This window comes from Sminthopsis crassicaudata, chromosome 1, assembly GCF_048593235.1.
Source record: "Sminthopsis crassicaudata isolate SCR6 chromosome 1, ASM4859323v1, whole genome shotgun sequence".
NCBI lineage: Eukaryota > Metazoa > Chordata > Mammalia > Dasyuromorphia > Dasyuridae > Sminthopsis > Sminthopsis crassicaudata.
Genome location: NC_133617.1, coordinates 600758783 through 600782154, shown reverse-complemented (window position 1 = coordinate 600782154; position 23372 = coordinate 600758783). Strand labels below are relative to the sequence as shown.

Here is a 23372-nt window from a genome sequence, read left to right as displayed (position 1 = left end):
TAGATAAGATTGCTATATTATTAATTTTATTTGATCATTTTTCTTTGTCACATGGGACCTCTCATGAGGTGGGAGCAATTTGTAAATGTTTCTAATATTAAAACACAACTCATACATAAAACTACAAAAATTTTAGAGTATTTAGCAGAAGTGGGGATTAATAAGTATATTTAATTTTTTTTCTAGCACCTTAGAAATCATTGATGACACTGTCAAGATTTTCTCATTCAACGAAGAAACTTTGAATTAATAACTCCATGAATGTTCCTGATGGGCCCTTACTATGATTTCTGAGTTGGTTTTATGATTTCTTTCCTTTTCCCTCCCAAGACTATGTAGGAGTTGCTTGGAAATGATTTATCCTGGTGGGTGAAATAAGAGAAAAGGAAGTGAAATTATTTCAAGCTTTCTCTCTACCTCCTGTTTTCCCCCAAGCCCCAGAAAAAAAGGAATGGAAAAAAATGCCACTTTATTCTAATTTGAAGCCCTGAGTCTGAAAATCCTACAAATTAGAAGAGCTAGCTTTAAAGAACAAAAGAAGTGGTGATTTGGCTTTCTGCTAAGGGTTGGTTAAGGACAGATTAGTAATTTCCAGTTAAAACATAATTAACTGAAGATTTGTTTTGTAGAAAACAGGTATGTTTTCTCTTTTAAAAAATGAAAGTGTTGGGTCAGTTGATCTTTGTGGATCCTTGAAGCCCCTGGGAGGACACTCATAAGGATTTATTGGTTTCTGAAATTTTGGAATTTATTCAGTTATATAGATCCTCGCCAAAGGACAGAAAAATTTCTTATTTATTAAGAAAATTCTTTCAAGGTCAAAATGTTAAGGCTTTTAAAATGAAAATATGAATTGAATGAAGAAACATGTCTACTCCAGTAAATGATTAATTAGGAATCTTTTTGAAGTTTTATGATATGACCTGAAGTCTAGTTTGGATGATTAAAATCAAGCTGCTCTGGAACTGAATGGAACCTGGGACTAAAAGATGCTATCTTAATCAGACTGTGCACTCAGGCGTGATCGAAGATTTTGAGTTTCAGTTTTTCTAGAAAGACTCATAGTGAAGCTGTTATTTATTTGACCAGAAGAAACTTGCTGGAATTTTTATCACTACATTTTGCCCTGAAAAACAAAAGCAAAACCCAAACTGAATGTGATTGTGGTGCTTAAATTTCCCTTTTTTAGTAACCTCCTGTACAGTTTAGATAGGCTGCCACCAGGTGGTGGCAAAGAATCGTGGTTGAGAAGGGTAGATTCAACTGGTTTGACATTGGATATGAGAATATTGTGTGAATAATTTTAAAAGTCAAATAAAAATATTTTTTAATTTAATTTTTTTAATAAACTTTATGTTTGTTAAGAACGCAGAGACTAATAAAATGACCTCAAATCCAATAGCATTTTGGCCCCTCTCTCTTTAACTAATTAGCTATTTATTCATAATGCAATCAATTCTGAATATGATTTTATACTCTGACCTATAGAAGAACGTGTCCCTTTTGCAGCGACACTCAGTTTTATAGTTCTTGAAACCCTGGCAATTTTCTTTGATTGACTTCTGATTTCTTTCTGTTCCCTCTTTATTATGGAGATATTTCTCCCGAAATATCCTGTCTTGGACTTTCCTAGCCACAAAGGTCAACTCTCTTGCCAGTGTTTCTCCCCTCTTTCTCACTAAGTGCTAGAGGACAGTAGACATGTCCTTTTATATCCCTGCATCATAAACCTTATATCCAACTTGACCCAGTTGCAAAAGAGTTTTAGAAAAAAAGAAAAATAAGAGGAGATAGGGAAATCTAGACTTATTCAAACTATTTAGCATAGAATAGGCATAGTAATTTATGAAACCCTTTAAGAGACTCATAATATGAAGAACCTGAGGATGCCTTGGAGGATTTTTGTACTTTCTTGTCCCATAACAAGAAGATTGGGAAAATGCTTCTATTGCATAGCATATAGACTGATTGTTTACTTGAAAGCGTGCATTTCAAAGAGGAGATATAAGAATAAAAAACACAATTTTCTTTTTTTTCCTTATTTATCTTTTGGAGCTTTTGAAATTTTATTTTTAGTTTATTTTCAGTTTCAGTTATTTCAACCTCCCTCTAGTTCCCCCCTTAGGAACTGAGAAGGAAAAAAAAATGGTACCAATTATATATATAAAGTCATGCAAAAACTATTTTCACATTAGCCATATTGGGGAAAAAATCAAGAAAAATAACGTTAAAAATTTATGCATCAATCTTCATTCAAAGTTCACCAGTTCTCTAGCTGGAGGTTGACAGCATTTTTCATGATGAGTCCTTTGGAACTGTCATGGGGCATTGTATAGAACAGAATAACTAAGTCTTTAGCAGTTAATTATAATTACAACATTGTTGTTATTGTGCAGATTTCCTTTTGCATCAGTTCATTTAAGTGTCCTCAGGTTTTTGTAAAATCATCCCCTTAATCATTTCTTATAGCACATTAGTATTGTATGACAATGACATCCCACAACTTGATTGCTCATTTGAGGAATTTCATTCCTCAATTGATGAGCATCCCTTTAGTTTCTAATTTTTTGCCAACACAAAAAGAACTGTTATAAATATTTTTTGTACATGTGGGTTCTTTTCCTTTTCCTTTTTTGGGGGGGAGGGGGAGGAGAAACCTAGTAATAGCATTTATTGCTGGCGCTCATGGTATTATATCCCTTTGAATATAGCTCCAAATTTGAATGAATGATTTTCAAAAGAAAATTTCCAAATCACAATGATAGAGAAAAACAAATCAAAACAGCTCTGAGATTTTACTTTCTACACAGAAAACTGACAAAAATGCCAAAATATGCATATCATCACTGTTTGAGGTACTGCAGAAGAAGAGTAATTGTAATACTCTATTGGTAGAACTATGAGTTAATCTAATCATTTAAAAGAAACAATTTGGAAGTAGAGTTGAAATATAACTAATTGTTCATACTTTTAGATTCAGGAATCCTACTATTCTAAAAAATAGGAAGGTCCCACATATTCCAAAGTATTGATTATATCACTTTTTAGAGTAGCAAAGAAGAGGGGACAGTTAAGGAATAGGGGAAAATATTGTTGTATGTAAATATAATGGAAAATTTTTGCCATAAAATGATGAAAATGAAGAATTCAGAGAAATATGTGAAGATATAGAATACATAGGATTTACATAGATTTGCAAAGCACATGAAATATTTATTTTATTTGATCTTTATAACAAACCTGTGAAGTAGGTTATTACCTCTAATTAATTGCAAGTGAAGAAACTGAGACTGAGTAAAATTAAGTGACAAGCCTAGAGTTACATAGCTAAAAAGTTTTTGAGTTGTTTCAGAGTGAAATAAGTAGACCCTCAAAGAAATATATATATATATATATGAAATAACTATAACAATGCAAATGGGAAGAAATATAAAAATAATTATCATGACTAAGATAGACCTAGGAGAAGAATAAAGGAAATCTCTCTCTCTCTTTCTGTTTCTCTGTCTCTGTCTCTGAAGGAATGTATGGCTGAAGAATACTACAGTACTATCATGTTGCATTCAGATGTTGGTTTTGTTCTTTTCTTTTTCTTTGTAAAAATAATCCTTATCATAAAAATGATTTACTTGGTAGGTAGAAAAGCATATGTGTGTGTGTATGGATATATGTATGCCCATGTAAATGAATAGTTGATGAAAAAGCAAAATACAGCAAAACAATTTTTAAGTTAAAAAAGAAAACAATAGTTTGAATGTGTAACCATTTGTAAAATTTCTATTTTTCGTCTTTGATATGACAGGTCTTTTCCCCCATTTTTTTGAAGTGTGAGGGGGAATTTGTTTTTATTCTCCCTCTTTCTCCATCCCTCCTTTTCTCTCTCTGTTTCTCTTTGTCTCTCTCTGTCTCTTTCTTCTCCCTCTTCCTGAGGCCTCTCCTTCTTCACTCTTCCTGCCCCAACCTTTATTGCTGTCTCACTCTCTTACTCTCTCCAATTCCTGCCATTATTCTTGATATTCCCTCTTGGTCCACTGGTATCTCGGGCAATGTGAGAAGAATCTTAAACATTGTTAAATGTTTTAACTCTAGATCACTTTCACTCTTCCCAGTTTTTGTCTGTATCTTCTTTAATTATTCATTTTCCAGCCCTATTCTCTGTTCTTTCTTTATTTATTTTTTTTACATATTATCAGGCAGAGAAAACAAAGCTATTTTCCTTAGTTGCTCAAGGGGAAAATGACAGCAAATGGGAAGGGGGAAATATCCTGGCACTTTGACAACATAGAACATTAAATGGAATTTTAACTTGTTTCAAGGCAAAAAGGTAATGAGGTTATTTCTCTTGATCTCAATGGAGTTTCCTTGAGCTTATGGGGGTGGGTAGAGAGAGAGATATATCAAAAGTATAAGGACCACAACCAAGGACAGGAATTATTTGATAAGCATTAGAATAAAAGTCTCAGTTTCTGTGCAATTTATTCCTAGCCCATCCTTCATGAGTGTTTTTCTCATCTACCTCCCAAGCAGATAGTGTTCTGGTCAAAAGGTGAACAATTCTCTGAAGACTGAGAAGAAAACTATGATCTAGGGCAGGAAACTTCCAAAACAAAATATTTTGGATCTGAAGCCAAATAAACAATGTTCAAATCCTGACTTTGCTGCTGTTACCTATGGGATCTTGGGCAAGCTACTTACCTCTTCTTGAACCTCAGTTTCCTCACTTTAAAGATCTCTAAACTTCCTTCCAGCTTTAAATTTTGTGATCCTCTGATTGGTCAGCATCATGCACAGGTTAGAGTTCAGATGGGTACTGACCACCTGAAGAGATGTAGAAATGCTTTTAAACTACTAGCATCACTCCTATACAGGCTCATTCCTGAGCCTTTCTCCCAGAAATAAAGGTAAGTGCCAGGACCTGAGCTCGATTTTGCCAGTTTTGGTATTGGCTTTGGGAAAAGAGATTTTTCTCTTACTCCTTGAGTATTCAACCTCCCTTCAGTAACACTGACCCTTAGGTACCAGTGTTCTCTCAGATGCTCTAAAGGGGATATTTCTGGGTCCAAAGTCTCTGCACATACTCATGCAGAATTCTTGGAAATCTGTAGACCCTGGCAGATTAAAGCGCACAATGTTATTAGGCAGTTTGGAAAAGCCTATTAATTCAGTTTTCCTAGTGTCATCAGGCTATATAAGTTTCTGTCTATAACTCACAATAATAATAATAAATTATATGCTTTAGAATTATATGGTGCTGTGTAACTTAACAATAATAACTTACAGTCTCATATAAACAAACAATTTTAACTTTTTAAAAAATTTTGAGTTCCATATATATATATATATATATATATATATATATATATATGAAATAACTATAACAATGCAAATGGGAAGAAATAGAAAAATAATTATCATGACTAAGATAGACCTAGGAGAAGAATAAAGGAAATCTCTCTCTCTCTTTCTGTTTCTCTGTCTCTGTCTCTGAAGGAATGTATGGCTGAAGAACTGGCACTTTGACAACATAGAACATTAAATGGAATTTTAACTTGTTTCAAGGCAAAAAGGTAATGAGGTTATTTCTCTTGATCTCAATTCCCTTCTCCTCTCCTTGAAAAGGCAAGCAATTTGATATAGATTATACAATCATGTAAAACATTTCCAAATCAGTCATGTTGCAAAAGAAAACACAAAGACCCCCAAAATAATAAAAAGAAAATATGCTTCAATCTGCATTCAGACTCCATTAGTTCTTTTTCTGGAGATGAATAGTACTTTTCATCATAAGTCCTTCAGAATTTTATTGATAAGAAAAGCTGTTTTACTGTTATCATGTACAGTGTTGTTCTGGTTCTATTCACTTCCCTTCGCTTCAGTTAATATAAATTTTTCCAGGATTTTTGAAAGCATTTTTCTCATCATTTCTTAACAGCACAACAGTATTCCATCCTAATCATATATGACAACTTATTCAGTCATTTCCCAATTGCCTCATCCACTTGTTACTAGTTTTCATGGGCAGTAAAGAAAGATTTGGACTATTTAGGATATCCTTGTTAAATCATACATTTTCTCCAAGATATCCCTTATACCTAGGAGTCTGCTGGAAAAATGTTTGGCATATCTTAATCTTAAAAATCCAAAAAAGTATGCACAGCACACTTTTAAATGTTATCTGCACTATTAACATTTTCTCCATAACTTTTAAAAATCTGACTAAAAACAAAAGAAGAATTCAATTTCTAGTATTGTTGATTTCTGAAATGTAAATGATAAAACTGAAAATCTGACAATTGTTTTCCATGATCCCAGTACAAGTTGACGCTAGCATGATTCTGCTTATGCTGCTTCTTATCATAGAGAATCATTTGAGATTAAGACAGCGTGTTTATGCCCATTGTGCCATCTGCAAGCTTGATTCTTCAGACACTGCAAAGTTTGGGACTGGGCTCATGTAGCCTCAGTAGGAAAATATGAAGAAAGTCATCTTCCATGCCATCAAGCTTCTTGAGATCACTAAAGATATTGCCCATTTCCACAAATACAACCTTCAGTCTTTCCCCTGTTTCATAATGAATCCCAAAATTCAGTTTCCGTCTTTGGAGCCTCTTCCAATTTTCAGTATGGATGGCCCAGCTCAATGGACTGGCCATCTAATTACATTTCATAAGATAGGTTGAGGAGGTCTGGATAGATTATGTTTCTTCCTTAAAATGAGAACTATTATAAGTTCCAATAAATTTAAGCCTTAAGTTCTAAATGAACCTTGCCATTTCTTATGTCCATCTTTATCTTGGCATTTGTTGCATAGAAAAGAATCTGTTCATTCAATAAAGAATATCCCATTACTGTTAAAATTATATAAAATTCCTTTATAAACCTGATTATCTTGTTAAATATTCAAGATCTGTGAATTCCAACCTGTTACAAGTCTGCTTATACTAATTTGTTGTTTAAAATTTAAAAGGGGTTCCAGATCTCTTCATGGAAGCTCCAATATTCAAAATCCATTCATATTCATCTATTGTGGAAATGTTGAGCAACTCTTTAAGGGCCCAAAATGCATTTGGGCATGTCTCAGATAAGAATAAAAGACAGCCTTGGTAAATCTGTCACAAATTAGAACACATTCTCTGTATAGTTTTAATTTTCATATTATATTTAGTTGATTATTCTGTGACCAGGATCCAAATGGATTTTTAACATGAACAACAGGCATTTTTTCATGTATTTATTTTTTTTTCTATATGGATTATTGGATTTTAATTTTTGTAATGAATTTCATTGATGAAACGCTACAATTTGACATAATGTTGTACAGCTTGATATAAGTAGTACAACATCATCTGCAAACAGTAATGTATGGAGGATATATTGTCATATATATCTTTCCTTTGAACTCTGCAGAGGGCATCCTCATGATAATGAGTTATTTTGGGCAAACATATATATATATATATATATGTATATATATTCTTGTTTCAATCATCATTTATGTTAATAACTGGATGATCATTTAAAGAAGTTATTAATGTAATATTCATTTATGAAAGAATCTAATATAATTTTAATGAGTATATGTGAAATTTCTTGTTGGAGGAGAGGCTGTAAGGTGGAATTTTGTTTTACTGAATCATCATTTTTTTTCTATGCAACAAACAGCAAAAATGATTAATCTCATAGAATCTGAAAGTTTATTCAATCATATTCCTGCATAGATGTGATATACTATAAAGAATCATTTGTGAATATGATTCTTTATTTTTTCTTTTTGAGTTCCAAACTCTTTCCCTCCCCCAATTCCTCTTCCATTCATTGAGAAAAGCAGAGAATGTGATACCCATTATATGTGTGAAGTCACACAGAAAACATTGTCATATTAAATATATTGCAAAAGAAAAGTAAAAATAAAATGCTTCAATCTGCACTCAAAGTTTATAAGTTATCTATCTGGATGCAGATAGCATTTTTATGAAAATGCTTCCAAGGTTGTAAAATTCCAATATGGATATTTGCTCAATGTATATTTGCTTTGGTTCAACTATTCTTATTAACTTTGCTTTCTTAAGTGGCCTTTTTATTTGAATAGTACATGAAGTTTTGAGGTGTTATGGTCCTAGAATTTGCCAATAATTAAAGTCTTAAAGGAATAAGACATCCTTTTTATAGTAGCATTCTTTAGATGGCCTATGGTTTGGACACACTCTATTCTTAGCTTTTGGGGAAAAAAGCTCTTCTCTAAAGCTCCAGCTTTTCATGCTTTTTAAGTGAATGTTGAAAGATTAATGGCTCCACAATGTCAATTCTTTGAGTACCTGAGGAAATAGTTTTTTTCTGGGCCAGGTAATTTGAATTCAGTAAGGCTAGGTGTTATTATTATTATTGTAAGCTATTATTTTATTTATTCTTTACTTAGCCTTATCATATCTATCATTTCTTCAATTCTCATATATTTAATTTCATTTGATTTCTGACTTTTGTGTTCCAAAGATAATTCACTTGGCAGAGAAAACAAAAGCATAGTAAATTTTGACAAATCTTCCCTTTCCCTGTTGCCCATTATCATTGTCCCATTCACTCCTTCCTATGATTCTATTGCTTTCTTGATCCTCCAATCTTCTTTTATACCTTTAAAACAATCTTTTTTTTTCAACTTAGCTTTTCTCAACAATGAAGTATCAGTTCATTTGGATGCTTAGTGTTCTTGTCACTATTCCTGGGAAAAATAACAAACTCTACCATGCTTTTGCATTCATCCTCCATTACCCATTTGTGTTTTTATTTTCTAAAAGTCAAAGATAGTTTTCAAATTCTCTAAGGGTCCACATCAGCCTTTAGAGGCAATTTTTTCTCTTCCTTATCTCCAATTACATCTTTGTGGAAAAGTATTTTCTTTTGATAGTAGAAAACCTGAGAACTAAATTCTGAAGAATTACTATAGAATCAAAAGTTATTTGATCTCTTTTCAATACATTAATTCATAAATTAAAATCTTGCCCCACTTTTTATATTGGGGAGAATTTGAATGTAGTGCCAATTGGGGGGCATATTGCAAACTGCTTCTTGCCTAGTCACTTCCCAAACACAACACTTCTGTTGACAGCTGGTGGCCACCCGTAACTGGAACACCATTGTTCAGTGCTGAGGGATTGTGTGCTGTCCCACAATTGATAGCTGGCAAGTGTGGGGAGTTTAAATCAGGTGCCAATTCTGGGAACAAGATGTCCAGATTGGGCCCTAATTATATATCAATGGGCATATGGCATATGGCATAAGGACTGGTGAGGAAACATAGTACCTCAAATCTAAGAAACACATAGAAGTATTTCTGTCCTCCTTTCAGATGTTTGAAAATTGTTTTGATGTCTTTTTGTGTCAATCTGGTTGAAGGCTCTGTTATATAATTCCAAGCATGACCTGGTGGTCATTAATTTTGAAACACTTGTTCAGATCTTTATAATAGTGCGAAAGAATGGAAGTAAGAATATAAATACCTAACATCTGAGATATGTATATGTGTGCACATAGGTGTGTATTGTATGCATATACAAATACATATATATGTGTGTACATTTATATGCACATTCACATGTGTGCACATGTGTATATACACATTTCCCCCAAATTCTCTAAACAGGAGTTTTTGATAAATTGTAGGCTATATAAAAAATTAGAACACAAAATTTACATTTTTATTTCAATAGAAGTAGTTTCCCATGTAATCCCATGTATTTTATTTTATTCATTGAAAAATTTTGAGAAGACATCTCTCATCTTTTTCAATCCAAGATGCTTCTAGACATGTTGTGACTTGATGTCAGAGTTGCATTGGTAAGATAGCTTGAAATTGTCCTATTTTTATACAAGATATCTGAAGAAAATTATTTGACACTCCTTTTATTTCTCCACAAGTCCCATATTTCATGGTCTTCCTTCAGTTATAACAAGCTAGTAAGTCAATTTAAATCTTTTAATCCTGTTATTATCTCATACCTTGTCTACCTCTTATTCTCTTCCATTAAAACACAAAAACACATATAACTCTACATATTGGAATTTTTGGACTTTTAATGATCAAGACCACAGAGGCAATGATGTATGGCAAAAACAATTGGTGATATTTTCTTTTTTTTCCCCATTTTAAAAAAATCATGCCTTTGGATCCACTGCGACTAGCATAGTGCGTTGTACATGGTTGAGGTTAAATGCCTGAGTTGAGGTTGATAAAGTCGCATTCTCCTTGCTATAGTTTGAAGGAATTGTTGATGTCTGCTGAGGACGAAGGCAGTTCCACCTACCCAGAGCTTAGAAAAAGTTGGAGAAAGCAGGACTTGGGATTTCTTTTTTCCTGATAAGATTTGTGCACACTGCGGGTAAAGCAGTCTTCTCCTACCAAGACAGGTTCTTCTGGTTTACCTCACTGTACTTCTCTGATTCTTGCTCTGTTAACATCTTTTACTCAATGACTTTTTAATTTTAGCCTTTTTTCTCTCAGCTCCTATTATATGACAAAACATATTTTATTTAAATGAATAGATTTCTGCAAAGAAATATTAAAAGCGAAACACCTTGGAGCCCCAGCTTGGTCCATTACTGTAATCACACTCTTCAGTTTTAGAAAGAGGTCTTTTTCAAATAGGAGCTCTTAGAGAGTCAGACTTGGAGAATTAATCACTGGGGGCCTGTTCTCACGCCCTGGTTCATGCGGCAATGAGCTGAACCCATCAGGTGTGTAGGAGTATCACCCAGAGACTAGTCTTAGGATCAGAACACACAAGCTCCTTTTTTCTTGATAAGTCTTAGAGCCCTGGCAAGTAAGTGGAAGGATCTATAAAACTCAACGAATTTTCTCTTTCTTTTGAGAAGTGGCTTTATCCACAGATATTTAATATAGTAAATCCACATCCACATACCCCAAGTATAAAATGAACAGTTTCTCTTGGCTGAAACAGAAGAATTCAAAGCAAGCCAAAGAAAACCAAAGAAAATCTCCATGTGGTACTATGTGAAAATAAAGATATTAAATGCAAAACACCCCCCCCTTTTTTAAAGGAAAGGTCAAGTTTGGTATGAAGGTTCTCTCTCAAGTGTTTTAATTTAGGCATCTGTAAAATATATCATCAGAGACATATGTGATGAGGAAAGGAGTCAGACTGATCACATGGCAAATATGAAGCACAGAGGAAGTCAATTTTTAATTGCTATCTGTGAAATACCAAAAGAAATTCCTCCGTAGATAAGGATATGAACAAAGAGTTCTGAGAAAAATAACGAACTATTAACGACTGTATGAGAGAATGTCTCAGAATCATTAAAGATAAATGCAATTTAAAAAAAACCCTCTTAGGTTTCACTTTATACCCTGAAAATTGACAAAGATGACAAAAGATGGACATAATCGATGCTGGAGAGATTATGAAAAAATCAGCATACAATTGTATTGTTTATGGATCTGTGCAATGATGCAAATAAAGTGGCTAAAGTCTCTATACCCTGTGACTTAGAGATTCTATTACCCAACTTATGTTCTAAGGATGTCACTGATTAAAAAAAAATTATCAAAATATTTATAGTAGCATTTATTGTAATAGCGGAAAATTGGGAACACAGTAGATGCCCATCAATTGAGGAATATCTGCTAGACAAATTGTTGTAAATGAATATATTAGGAGATTGCTGCTATATAAGAAACTATATGGGGACTGGGAAATGAGAGGCTGTTCAACAATTGGGGAATGGCTGAATTGTGGTATACTATTATGTAATGAGAAATGATGAGCAGGAAATGGGAAGATTTCTGTGAACTGCTGCATAGTGAAATAAGCAGAACCATAAGAACAGCTACATTGTGTGATCAATTGTGAATATCTTAGCTATTCTGATCAACATAATGAACCAAGACAATTCTGGAAGACTTAAGATTAAAAATTGCTATTCATCTCCAGAGAAAGAACTGATGGAGTCTGAATAAGGATCCAAGAAAACTTTATTTTTACTACCATTATTTCTCTTGGTGTGTGTGTGTAAAATGTCTGTGTTTTGTTTCACAACATGGCTAATATGAAAATACATTTTGCATGACCACACATGTATAATCTATGTCAAATTATTTGCCTTCTCAAGAAAGAAGGGAAGAAAATAATTTGGAACTCAAAATTAAGAAAAATGTTTAAGTATAAAAATAATTTATTTTGCATTTATATTCATTAGGGGGAAAGAAAGGATGTGGGAAACAAATACAAAGAAGCATGGAAATCTCTACATAAACTTATTCAAAATAAAATAGGCATAATCAAGAAAAAAGTATATATAATGACTGCAGTGATTTCAATAGATAGCACAATCATATTAAACAAAATCAAAAGTGAATGCTTCAAAATTATAAAGAGCAAGCATGGTTTGAAAGAATAAATATGAGAAAATCCATATACTCCATATTATTTATCTGTGAAATTGGATGGCCCAAGTTCCCAAAGTACAAAGAACAGGAAGTCCATAAGAGTTGTCCATCGAATAAAATTTCATACTTTTTCAATGTATTGATGAATTATGCTGGTTCTTTCCTCTTTTTTTTTGTCTTTAAAAATGTCATTATTTGTTATATGACAGCTCCTGGGAAGAGAAGCAGGAAGGACACTAGGGAAAACAACAGTGAAAAAAACAAGTCATCAATAAAAACTTACTTAAAACAGAAACTTCCTTCACAGATTTGCTAATGGTCACACAGCTAGTATATTAAAAGTAGAATTTGAACCCAGTTCTTCTTGGCTCTATATCTACCCCTCTATCCATTAAACACTCAGAATAATATACTTTGGGAATGATAGTCTAGTTCTTTATTTCTGCACATATTTATCTTTAAGTAGTTACAGGATTTATGAACAGGCAATTTTCAAAAGAAGAAATCACATGGGAAAAAATGCCTCAAATCTTTCATGGTTTCATAAGACGATAGATTTAGACATGAGAAATCTTAGAGTCCATCGAGTCTGATATATTCGTTTTACAGAATAGGAAACTGGCCATAATCACACAGATTGTTTTTTCTTCTTCCATTTATTCACTAAACATTATTCAGTTCCAAAAACTTCCACCAGCCCTATATGGCAAAGCATTCATCTAAATAACCTCTTGTGACAAATTTTTAAAATTGAGACTAAAGAAGGTAAATGACTCTGGCCAACTAAGGAATGTATTAGAGAGGTAACAATCATTAAAAGCCCCATATACTGTTTGGATTTCTGCTCCAATATCTGAGTCCAAAATGAAAAGTATTTAGAAAAATGGATTTTTCCATAGGGCTCTTCCTTTTTATTTCTGTAAAAAAGAAAGAGATAATCTGAGTATTGTAGGAAACTCTTTGTTTTCTTTGGACAAATATGCTTTAGAAACTCAAGGTAAAGTATTACAATATTATTTTGAAAATATTGAAATTCTGGGGTATAGGGTCCAGAAAATACAAGCTATCTGGTCTTGGACTCTGTTACAAATGCCAAAAAATACATCCAAACCCTCTATGAGTATTCAGTTCCTAAAAGATAGCAAGCATTTGCAATTATATGCCTCAAATATAGACAAAGCTGCATTTTGATTTTTTATTAATAGTCTTCAGGTAAAGTGATATTGTAGGGCTTTTCATTTATTTTATTTTGTTTTTTTTTAGGAATGAAGCCATTAATTTATAGCAGAGGTTTTATTTTCCAAATTATTTCATCACAATTTATTTTTGCAGTCATTGCTAAATCTTCTATTTTTGTAAAATGGCTTCCGAAGTTCTGAGCTTAACACCATTTTCTAGGCAATGTAAAATTGGCATCTTCTTGTCACAGAATCAACTTTCCCAGAATCTTTCAAACCAAATGGGTGACTCCTACAAAAATATCTTAGCTGGTGATAGAGCATCTTGATAGTCGTTTCCCAATTGCTGATAAGCCAAACATACCCTACCAAAATAATAAAAATACTAACATAACATAAACCAATTCTGTATATGGCTCCTTACTCCCTTCTCTAATGCTGAGTTAGTATCTACTTTAAAATTGTTATTATATTCCCAGCTACTTTGCTAAAGGCTAGAGTATCTGGTATGTGAGCAAATGGTTTTTCATTGTGCAGAAATGTATACTTATTAACATCTGGATGGAAGCAAAGCATGATGTTCCATCCCTGCTCACAGATTAATTCTGAGTTTTTAGGGTCTTAGTTTATACATTCAAGAAAAATAAATCCATTACTCAAAATTTTTAATATTGCTTAACTATATATACTTTGCCTCATTCACCATATTATCAATGTATTTAAATCTTCCACCAGGGCACATTACTATGCTCCTCTGCTTTCTATTCTCCTCTGATTCTTATTCATGTATTCCCATAAAATCTCCATATGCAGGAGAATTATCTTGGGGTACCAATATATCGGAAAGGTTTATCTCTCCTGTTATCCTTATAATGTGATCAGTTTATCCTTTTTATGGTCAATAATGTATTATTCAATTTCTTGCATGTAAGTCAACATTAATAACATGCTTTAGACTACTCATATTTACATATATATTTTTATTGTTTTAGGTTATTTGTAATTTTTATATTTTCAATATAACTTTCTATGTTTTACAGAATATTAGTGTTAAAAGATAGATGCTCTTACAATAGTAAAAAAAAATTAGATTATTAGAATTACTCAGTAGACCAAAGTGAATGAATTATTTATGCGCACATAGATTCAAGAATGAGGGGGGCCCCAAAGGAAGTAATAGGTGGCAAAAAGATCTTGACAGATTACAGTGTTGAGCTGAATGATAGATATTTAATAGAGATAAATGTAAAGTCTTACATTTGGAATGAAAAAAGATCATCCTCAAGTACACAAGATTGGTATGCCATGGCTAAATGGATTTTTAAAAAGGGTCATTGAATTTTTTGAAAAGGATCTGGAGGATTTCACGGACTTCAAGATCAATATGAGACGGAAATGTAGTCTGACTGCTAAAAAGGCTACTCTGAGGTTTGATTACTTAAAAAAAAAAGCATGAGGCACTTACATTCTTGCTTTACTCATTGTTGCTCAGACCTTTCCTGAAGTCCTGTGCTCGTTTCTGAGTGCCCCATTTTGGAAAGAACGGTCAGATGAGGGCAACCTGGGTGAGATCAGTCCATAAAAGAGCAAGTCAAAGAAAACGAACCTGTAGAAAATGTAGACCTGTAGAAGAGATGACAGGGGAGATAGGACAGTCACATGCAGGTATTTGAAGGAATTTCATGTAGAATTTATAATTTAAAACAAAAATATAAGCAAGGTAAAAGTTGCCAAGAAGCATTTTTGGCTATAATATTGGACACAATTTAGACACAAAACTTTCCTAAAAATTCGAAGCATCCAAAAATGGAATGGACATTTGTCCATTCCCCTTCTTTTCCACCATTGCAGGTATTCAATCAAGAGTTGATGAAATCAATGATTGATCAAGTAGGGCAATGTGAATGAGTTTTTGATGTAGAAGAAACTAGAAAAATGAGAAGCCCTCATATAAACAAAGGTGCACACCTGGTATCAGGCTGCAAGAAAGAGAAAGGCCAGAAGAAGAGGATCAGGATGTCAAATTAAAGTAAAAGTTGCTATAGTGGACTTAGAAATGTAGAAGCTCATTTTGGAATAGCCATAGGTGTAGGCAGCTAGATGGTGCAGTGAATAGAGTTCTGGGACTGGAGTCAGAAAGATCTGAGTTCAGATATGGCCTCAGACACTTACTAACGTGTAACCCCAGATAAGTCATTTAACCCTGTTTGTCTCAGTTTCCTCATCTGTAAAATGACCTGAAGAAGGAAATGGCAAACTATTCCATTATCTTTGCCAAGAAAACCTCAAATGGAGTCATGATGGATAAATAACTGAAAATATGAACAAGCAAAAATAAAAACAAAACTCACTGATGGGTATCCAGAACTGTCATGAAATAAAATTAAGAGTTGAAGCCATAAGTATATGAGATGTGTCAAGGAATGTGGTGTGAACATAGGATTAGGGAAAAAGTAGGTTAATAATAATAATGATAATGAGAGTAGTAGGTCACATTTATCACTTATCTGTGTTATATCATTCAGTGACATAAGATTCTGCGAAATTGTTAAGGACTTTGGATTATTGGCTGGAATTTGTGGTTCCCAGCTGCAGCCTTGGCTGTGCCAGATCGTGTAATGAATAAACCAGCAATGTACTGAAATAGGTATTTTCTCTTGGATACCAGGCCATCATGGCAAGGGGGCTGGGGACAAAAAAGGATCATTGGAAACACTGTAGTTTCCTTAGTTTAATATGGTAGCCAAGATCTCAACTATCATCTCTATGAATGTGTGTGTGTATATGTACATATATAATATATATTAATATAAATATATATGTGTATATAGGCACATACAGAGACATATATACACTCCTTATATCCTTACTAACCATTACTTTTATTTTCCCCTCATTATTCTACATCCAGAGTCTTCTGGACACTGAAATATGCAGAGGGAAAGACTTTTTTTTTTGTAATTACCTTGTTTTTTCTAGAAGTATTTCTCCTTATTCTTTCCTACAAATTAAACTTAATCTAACAAAAAATAGCTAAATACAAATTGCACCTCATCCAGTGACTGAGTCTGGCAATGTGCACAGGCCTCTGTCTGCTGGGAAGAGGTAGGAATATTTCATTGTCTGTTCTCTCAGGCCATTATTGGATGTTTCATTTGTTCAGATCTAGATTTTCTTTCTTATATACATTATTGTTATGGTGAGCAGTATTCTTTTGTTTCTGTTTATTTAGCTCTGTATCAGTTTATACAATTCTTCCCTTGTTTCCTGATTTCCTCATATTTATCATTTCTCACTGCACAATAATACATCGTTACATTTGTCTATCATGTTTTTTCAGCTCTTTCCCAATTGATGGCTTACCTATTTTTTAACCACCATGAAGAGTGCTGCTGTGAATAATTGTGTATGTATTAGATATTTTTTCTGATTCCTTTGAGATCTATGCCAAGTAGTTAGATTACTGAATCAAATTGTATAAATATTATAGTGATTTTTCTTAGATAATTATAAATTAAAATCCAGAAGAATTGGACCATTTCATAACTTTACTGTGCTTGTTTTCAATATTTGTTGATTTCATTTTTAGCACTTTTTCTAATATGCAGAATTTAAGATTAAACTTCAGAGTTTTTTTTTTAATCAGCAGCTTTCCAATTGTTATTAGTGTTTTAGAGTATTGGTGTCAAATTAATAGAAATAAGGGGTACTAACCCATAGATAAGGATGCATGAACCCTTTATATTTATATTCAGATCATGTTTCCATTTGTAACTTATTGTCATATCTGGGATAAGATGTTGCTTTAAAGATACTTTCTGAAAAACTTTTCTTGTTTTCTCAATAGTTCTAGTTAAACTGTTAGTAACTAGTTAACTATAGTTAACTAGTTAAACTAGTTCTAGTAAACAAGAAGTAATTTTTCTCACCTATGGTTTCCGGTTGTTTCTGGTTCACATTTAGGCAGTTTATGATCCCCTTTTGTTACATCACTTGACATCTGATGACACTATCCTCCCTTTACTCTTATTTTCCTCACTATTTTTCTATAGTTCCAAGATTCTTAATTTTTTTGGGAGGCAGTAAAATTTGTATTGCATTCTATTTTTGGAATATTCCTCTCTTTGAGATGCTTAAGTAGGTTTCACAGTGGATGGAGCTCTAGGCTTGGAATCAGGAAAACTCATCTTCATGAATTCAACTCCGGCCTCAGACACTTACTAGTTATATTACTATATGACCCAAGGCAAGTCACTTAATCCTGTTTGCCTCAATTCCTCATCTATAAAATATGGTGGAGAAGGAAATGGCAAAAGGCTCCAGCATCTTTGCCAAGAAAATCTCAAATGGATCATGAAGAAACTTTATCATAAGGAGTTGGACACAACTGAAACAACTGAACAACAATAAAAATACCTCCAAAAATGCATGTATTTATTGCTTCAGCTCAATTTCCTCTTTCCAACAACTTCATCTTTTTATTCCTGACATAGTATTCCTTTAATTATTTTCCTAATAATAAGGTGTTTAATTTTTAGTACGGTAAATAGAGATAGCTACAACCCCCATAAAGAAAAGTTCTTGGTCGCTGGGTTGGGTGGGCTTCAGTAATGTTTAAAAGTTCAAAGGACTCCTCAGACCAAAAAGTTTAATTTAATTTAAGCCTTTCTCAAACAACTGACAATGTCACTCTCTTACTCAGCAATATTCCTTGATTCCCTATTACCTCTAAAAAAAAGATACTCCTAAACCCTCCATAGTCTGACTCTAACCTATCATTCCAACTTTGTTTCACATTATTCTCCTTCATGCATTTTGCATTTCAGCCAAATGGAACAACCTCAGGATTCTATTACTTTCTCTCTGTTGGGGTAATCTGTAAAATTCATCATTTTGGCACACAACTACTTACTTTGATCATCAATTTCACTAAACTGGAACAGCAGGGGTTTCTAGAACACACTTTCAAAGAATGGCGTTGCTAGAAAGGCTGCGTCCCTAAAGCTCAGACTGGATTGGGTTTCTGATGAATGCAGCACAGACAGAAGCACGGTGTAAGGTCCTAAGAGACTTGCTGGTAGCTTCAGAGCTGCATATTTTTAGTTAAATTTTCTTTCATCCGAGAAGAAAACAGGTCATCTGAAGGTCCCAAAAGAAGTCCAGTATTTAACTGGCTACTTCATTTCATCCCTAATAATCAAGAGGATTGCTGGGGTTGACCTAAACTGAACAAACCTATAGTAAACCAGCTTTATAGATGAATGGTGGTAATCCCAAAAACAATTTCCCCATGTCTAATCTCAGGAGATAAGAGTGTTATTCAAGTTGTGTGTTATTGTTGAACAGGAAAAGAGTGTGTTTACCCTAGTTATGAAGGAAGAAAAGGCCAGTAGATAGGGAAACCCCTTTGGAGGGAGAGAGACTGTTAAAAGTCTTGCTGACCTGGACTCACTCTGAGGTCGGTCAACTTTGGGAGCCAGAGGTGGGTTATGAGCCAATGGTGGAGGAACTGGGTGATAGAGTTCACTTGGGTGATCCAGAGTCAAGAATACAGAATGACAGAACACATTTGTTTTTACAAGCAGCCAATTGAATTCCTGGGCTACCTCCTTGCTACTTTCTACAAAAATAATGCTTATCTGCTTTTTTGTGTGGATTTCAACTAGAGGTTTCACTGTCAGTTAAATGAAAAACATGATTCTAGTCTTGTCTTCAATGCCTGGGAAATGAGGTATGCAGCCGGAATCCTCTCAGGAATTTCTTAAAAATAAGCTTTTATCGATATTTTCTGTTTCTCGCATGCCATGGTATCCCATGGATCCTTACCACTTCCTCAGAGCCATCCTAGAGGATAAATAGCACTTTTTGGAAAGGCAAAAAGTCAGCACTACTTATGGACATGTGTACAAAGTCTGAAAATACGTGCATTGTATAGAACAGTGGACTTAACTATTTCCAAGAAGGGATAGCTTGGGGGTGTCTCCTCATGTCTTGTTTGTGTCCCATTTGATCTTCATAATTCTATTGCATTTTAAAAATTTTTTTTGGTATGTCTTTGTTTATTTACATAGCCATAGCTACTATAAATATTTGTTTTCTTGGATCCTCTTGCTTTATTCTGCATCAGTTTATTTAGATCTTTCTATGCTGCTCTGTATTCATCATCATACATAATTTCTTTCAGTACAGTAATATTCCATTATATCCATATACCACAATTAGCTATTCCCCACTTGATAGATGTCTATCATTTTTTCATTTTTTTAGCTATCACCAAAAAAGTGTTGCTACAAATATTTTGGAGTATAAATGGTCTTTTTTCTTGCATGGTATAAGTTAGTAATGAAGTCTCTGATTCAAAGGGCATGGGCATTTTAGTCACTTTATTTGCATAATCCATTACTTTCTACAATGGTTATACCATTTCAGACTCCCATCAGGAATCTATGTGCCTACCTTTAAACAGCTCCCTTCAATACTGCTACCAAGGTCATTTGTATCACTTTGCAGGAAGTGAAGTGAAACCTTAGGTTGCTTTTTTTTAAATTTTTATAATTATAACATTTTCTTTGACAGTACATATTCATAGGTATTTTTTTTTTTTTTTACAACATTATCCCTTGTATTCCCTTCTGTTCCTAATTTTTCCCCTCCTTCCCTCCACCCCTCCCCTAGATGGCAGGCATTCCCATACATATTAAATATTTTATAGTATATTCTAGCTTAAGTTGCTTTGATTTGCATTTCTCTTATTTTTTCATTTATCTATTGGGGGAATACTATTAGTCTATATGTGGTTATTAATTGTTTACATATTTTAGCTACCAAACTCTTTCAAGAGCAATCTGATAATAAAAGATTCTCCCCATTGGATGACTTCCTTTCTTATCATAGATGTATGTTATCTGTGAAGAAACTGGTCATTTGCATTTATCTCTTTGTAAACACAGTATTATTTTCCTTCAATGTCTTTAAGTTGCTTTTAAGGTGACCCTATTCCTGCCAGCTCTCTTCTACTTCCCCCTTTTCTCCTCTCCTTCAGCAGTTTATCATTGTCCTATACCCTCTCTTGTTGACCTTTTCTTCTATATTTACCTGAAACTCTCTTCCTTTCTTCCGAGTTCTCCCTTTCCTCCAGGACACATGAGTTTTCCAATACCAAATTCTCCAGTTCTCATCCAGTGTAAGGTCCTCATCTCGCTTTACCAATTATCTCTCTTTACCCAGAGAGGCATTTCTCAGTGGAACCTCCCTCATCCCCATCCCTCCTCTCCCTGCTTCTCAATCTTTTTCTTTTCTTCCTCACTCACTCCCTTTAAGGTCTTTTCTTTTAAAGACCATAAAGTTTACCATCTCCTCATTGCTAGCCCTTGCTTTCAAACTTATCCATTCTATAGTCTTCTCTCTAAACATTTTCTGCCTGAATTATATGGCTTCCTCCATGGATTCCTCTTTTCCATCATAACTAACATCCAGAATAATGCTAACTATTGCAGATGAGTACAAAAATAGCTTTGAGTTATTCAAATTTATATAAATTCTTTCTTTTGGATTTGAATGTCTTCCTCTTTATGCCTTGTAGAACTTGTTTCTGAATTGAATTGTCAAATTTTACTACTATATTTCTTGGAGTTGGCAGCCTTGGGTTTTTTCCCTCACTAGAGGTGATCTGTGAATTCTTTCATTTGGATTTTCATTTTTCATGTTTAGAAGTTCTGGGACAGTTTTTTCTTCTATTATTTTCCATCATTATAATTTTTAAATTATTTTTTTGGGGGGAGAGTCTTGTGTTCTTCTGGAAGGTCTATGATCCTTAGTTTGTCTTTATTCATCCTATTTTTTGAATTCAGTATGTTTTTGTTTGCATGATCAGCATATTTAATGTTTTTTTTCCTTCTAGGTTGTCCTTCATTTTTGTGCATTTGCATGGTCAATCTATTGCTGTCTCTTTTGTTTGGCTTTGTTTTTTTTTTTTTTTTGGTGAAGGTTTGCTACTGTGGGAAACTGTGGATTTAAAATTTTCTATTCTGATCATTATTTTTGTTGTGCAAGATAATTTCTACTTTCATAATTTTTCATTTTTTCTTATAAGCTATTCAGGAAACATCATGTTTAGTTTCCATGTTTTTCCTCAAATTCTTTTTTTTCCTTCATTATTTATTTACATAGGCCTGAAAATTGTTTTGCTAAACCTCGAGGTCATATCTCCTTTTGTTTTTCCTGTTGATTTCTCTATTTATGTTCAAGATCTCTAAGTTTTCTTCTTCCTGTTACCTTTAGTACTTTCAGTCTTCTTTCTCTCTTACCCTTCACTTCTTGGTTTCTTTCCTTTAACTGGTTTTTCTAGGGCCTGGATCTCAAATATCTCATCCTTCTGTGTTGGGTAATTCATGGCTCACCAGATTAAGTCTCTACCCTAACTAATGTGTGTATGGTCAAAATGGTCCCCAGAGAGATGCTGTACTCCCTCAGGCTTGTCCGAGTGCTGCACAGCTGCCCCTTTGCAGTGCCCTGTCTTTGAGGTCTCTCCTAATCCTTTTACTTTTTAATTCTCTGTGCCAGCACCAGCAAATCAGAGTCTGTTTCCCCAAATACCAGCAGTTCCGAGCTTTGCAGCACTGGTGCATTTGCATTGCTGGTTTTTGCTTTTGAAGGGTGCTGGTGAATTGCTTTATCGTTGTTGGATAATTACTGTTTTAGAGAAGATTGGGAGGTTGTGGGGATAAGAGAAAATATTCCATCTATAATCTTGTTGCCCCAGAAGTCTCTCTCAGGCATTTTCCAAACTCTTCTAGGTTCTGTTTGATCATTCATACTATGTCATTATCACAGAACTTTGGAAAATTTGGGGAAAATAAACTGGAGCAAACCAGTTCTTCACCTGGTGTGATAGAAAGAGTATTGAAGCCCTAGACTGGTGGTGGGAGAGCTGCAGTTCTGGCATTGCCATTACTTACTTCAATTCTGGCTCTTGGAGGAAGGGGATATAGTGGTGCTTAACCCTGGACTTGATATCTGAAGGATCTGGGTTCGAATCTCATCTCTGTCATTTACTAACTTTATCACTTGAGCAAGTCATTTCTACTAGTCTTAGTTTCATCATCTGTTAAATGGGAATCATACCCATAATACCTACCTCACATAGTTTTCAGAAAGCAATGCAATATATATATATATGTGTGAATGTATGTATATACATATACAGAGAGATATTATATATTAAGTATATATTATATATAGAAGTATATATTATATATATAGAAGTATAAATAAATATACATGTGTGTACACTATAATATAGTATATATTATAGTGTACACAGGTGTATATGTATAAACTTGAACTTATGTTGTTGATTAGAAAAATTAGGGATAGAGCCAGGGTTTATGATTTCTGTAGCTTAGCATCTCAAAGAGTTAAATCACTTAAGAGGTTAATTTGATTTGCCAAGGTAGCACAGCCAGAATGTATAAGAAGCCAGGATCCAATCCAAGTTTTGCTGGTTTTAAAACTTAGGATTTATCCACCATGCTATACTACCTCTCTTAGAACACAATATATATAAATTTCAGTTATGATGATTATTATAGCAGCATAAATCTAGAGCTGAAAGGAATCTTGAAGGCCATCTACTCCCACACTCTCATTTTTTTTCTGATGAGGAAAACAAGATACAGTCAGCTAAATAAATGACCAGCTGAAGGTCACTACCTGTAAGACCATATACCCTTCTCCCTTCTCCTTTCTCCCTTCTTCCCCCTTCTCCTTTCTCCCTTCTTCGCCCTTCTCCTTTC

At 33.8% G+C, this 23372-nt stretch overlaps 1 long non-coding RNA gene across 1 annotated transcript in view; it reads right to left on the bottom strand.

Annotated features, from left to right (window-relative positions):
- Positions 1 to 12216: 12216 nt before the first annotated feature.
- LOC141555447 (uncharacterized) overlaps positions 12217 to 23372 on the bottom strand; it is a 156993-nt gene continuing 145837 nt past the window's right edge. Inside the window, exons 2-3 of the long non-coding RNA XR_012486195.1 lie at positions 15044 to 15201; positions 12217 to 12636 (exon numbers count right to left, since the gene is read on the bottom strand). This is a non-coding gene — a long non-coding RNA (uncharacterized LOC141555447). The remainder of the gene's footprint in view (positions 12637 to 15043; positions 15202 to 23372) is intronic.